This window comes from Nicotiana tabacum, chromosome 4, assembly GCF_000715075.1.
Source record: "Nicotiana tabacum cultivar K326 chromosome 4, ASM71507v2, whole genome shotgun sequence".
Classification (NCBI taxonomy): Eukaryota; Viridiplantae; Streptophyta; class Magnoliopsida; order Solanales; family Solanaceae; genus Nicotiana; species Nicotiana tabacum.
The window spans coordinates 20,573,715-20,576,438 of NC_134083.1; the positions used below are offsets into that span (position 1 = coordinate 20,573,715).

Consider the following 2,724-nt stretch of genomic DNA (forward strand, 5'->3'; position numbering starts at 1 on the left):
CAGCAAAATTTAAGTTTAAGATCAAACATGAATCTAAATTCAAGCCTCGGAGTTATAATTCAAGATCAAATTTCAAACACTTGAATTCAAATTCGCGAGACTTAAAATCAAGTTATTAAGGGCTTGAGCCAACAATTAAAGAGAAGAATCACAAAACATTTTCATCAAATTTAAAGACACTCTAGAGATTGTAACATTTACTGTATATGAAATAAAATACTACCACGTTCGTTATACTATTTCTTGACTAGATTCCTTTCGTACTCCAAATTTGTTGTTACCTTTAACAAATAGTAAATGTCATCTGATACGTATGCTTTAGCTGACCCCGAGATTGAAAAGACAAAGATTGGCAGTCTGCGTTGCATCATGTAAATGGGAATGACCTAACCTTGAAGAGCTTGGAGGAAACAGAATCCAGAAACGTGAATGTCAACTCCTTGTTTTACTCTTGGATCGCGTGATCTTGTATGACTATTGAGAGATAAAAGTTAAATATTTCAGCTACATTAAACCAGCACAGGATACAGAGAGCGCACAGTAATTAGATATATCATGATATCATATTAATTATACTACTATCCAATACATGAAACTCATGTCCTTATAACAGGGGGATAAGGTCAGATTGAGAGTATTCAGTTACTATCCCTCACAATTCACAAACAAAAATTCAGACTTCACTTAATCGGTACTTTTGTATCCGCGCAACTCCTTTCCTTTCATCCTTTTAATCTTTTAATTTTCTTTTGAAAAATAGAACTTTTTTTTGTTTTTTATTACTCCTACTAGTAGAAAAGAGGAAGGAAATGTATAGAAAGTCTCTGTGGACCCAACTCCATATTGAATTGCCAGCTGAAGGCCATTACAAAAGCCCCTCAAAGTTAATTCCTTCCCCTGCATCTCCTAAACACTTATCACTGCCACTTTTTAATTTCCCCAATGGCTCGAACACAACAACGATACCGAGGAGTCCGCCAGCGTCATTGGGGATCTTGGGTTTCCGAAATTCGTCATCCTTCATTGTAATTCTTCTTTGTTACAGTTTCTATGATCAAGTTCTATTTCATTGTTACTTTCTTTTTTAATTTGTGGCTGAATCGTACTTGTTTGGTATTTGTTATATAAAACAGGAAGACAAGGATATGGCTAGGAACATTTGAGACAGCAGAGGATGCTGCACGGGCATATGATGAAGCTGCAACACTTATGTGTGGTCCAATAGCACGCACTAATTTCCCTTATAATACAAGCGAATCTCAGTCGCCGTCAACAAGGTTTTTGTCTTCTGCTTTGATAGCTAAACTTCAAAGATGTCACATGACATCTCTAAAAGATCTGGAACGACAAAATTGGACAATAATCAGATATCCCAACAAGTTAGGAACAGGGGAGATGGCAAAATGTGCTTTAACATGCCAGTGAATGAGGGATATAGCGAAGTTCAGAGCGAGAGAGCGCACCAATTCAAGCCACTGGAAGATCAGGATATAGAGCAGATGATTGAGGAGTTGCTTGATTATGGATCTATTGAGCTGTCTTCTGTTCTCAATGAATAAACCATGAATCCAATGCAGCATTGCTTGCTTAATTAGTTTCTAATGGAAATATTCTTTCTGTCTATCTAACTCGCTACTTAGTGTTGTGTACTTGAATATACTCGACTTGATTGGTGCCTATAGTCATAATTCAATAATTCCATTGCTAAGTTCGGCTGAATCCATTGTTTGACTAAACTTACCTATAAATATAATAAGATCATACTACTAATTATTCTGAATTCGTCTCTAATCATACTAGTAGTTGGATTATCTGTGATCTTTGATAATTTGGTGATGGTCGTACACTCACTCAATAGTCAATCCAAAGGAAGTGTAAACAGAGGTCTCATAATTCTTTAATTAGACTGCATCAGAGAAACCCTTTTTCTACAAAACTCGAAAGTCGAAACTTATCTGACACGGATTCCTTGGGAAAGCTGTAAACTTTTTGACTATCTCACGCTCGTTTTAACTGCAAAGTTCGTTCTCTCTTCTTTTTCTTCTTGGACTATCAAGACTAGATTGGGTGAATTCACAACCAAAGATTCCATACAGAGACTTCTTACTTTTGCATAAACTAAGGAGTCGTTTGGTAGAGTGTATAATAATAGTGATGAGTAATTAGTGATACAAAGTTTAAAATTAGTCAGAGATTATTTTTATCCATTGTTTGATATGATGTACTAAAAATTAAAAGGCATTGCATAATTTATAAAAAAAATAGTTATTTACAAAAATAACCTCCATATTCTTTAGCTCAAGAGACTTTAAGGATAATTTTGTCTTTAACCATGCTAATGCATGCATTAATAGCCTTGGTATTACTAATACCATGATTTCATATGTATTGGTTATACATAGCATAATGCCAAATAGGTCGTATAACTAATACTTGCATTAGTGATACATATGTTGAAAAAGTATACCAAACAAGTGATTAATAATAGCAAAAGTTAATGTATACATTAGTTTCTCTAATACATCCTACCAAACGACCCCTAATAGCATTAGAATTCTTGCATTTCACATTAAGGTCATAGCTCGCAGCTGTACTGAAACAACTGCTAATTAATTTGTTCGCTAATATTCTTAACATTTGATTAATGGAATTGAGAAACTTTCCACTAAAGAAAATGATTGAATATGCTGGGTGAATAGTGAACTAAAATAAAATTTAAAAAAC

General features: G+C 34.3%; 1 pseudogene; it reads left to right on the forward strand.

Moving 5' to 3' along the window:
* The first annotated feature begins 598 nt into the window (after positions 1 to 598).
* On the forward strand, positions 599 to 1,591 carry LOC107763797 (ethylene-responsive transcription factor ERF003-like; annotated as a pseudogene).
* Positions 1,592 to 2,724: the final 1,133 nt, after the last annotated feature.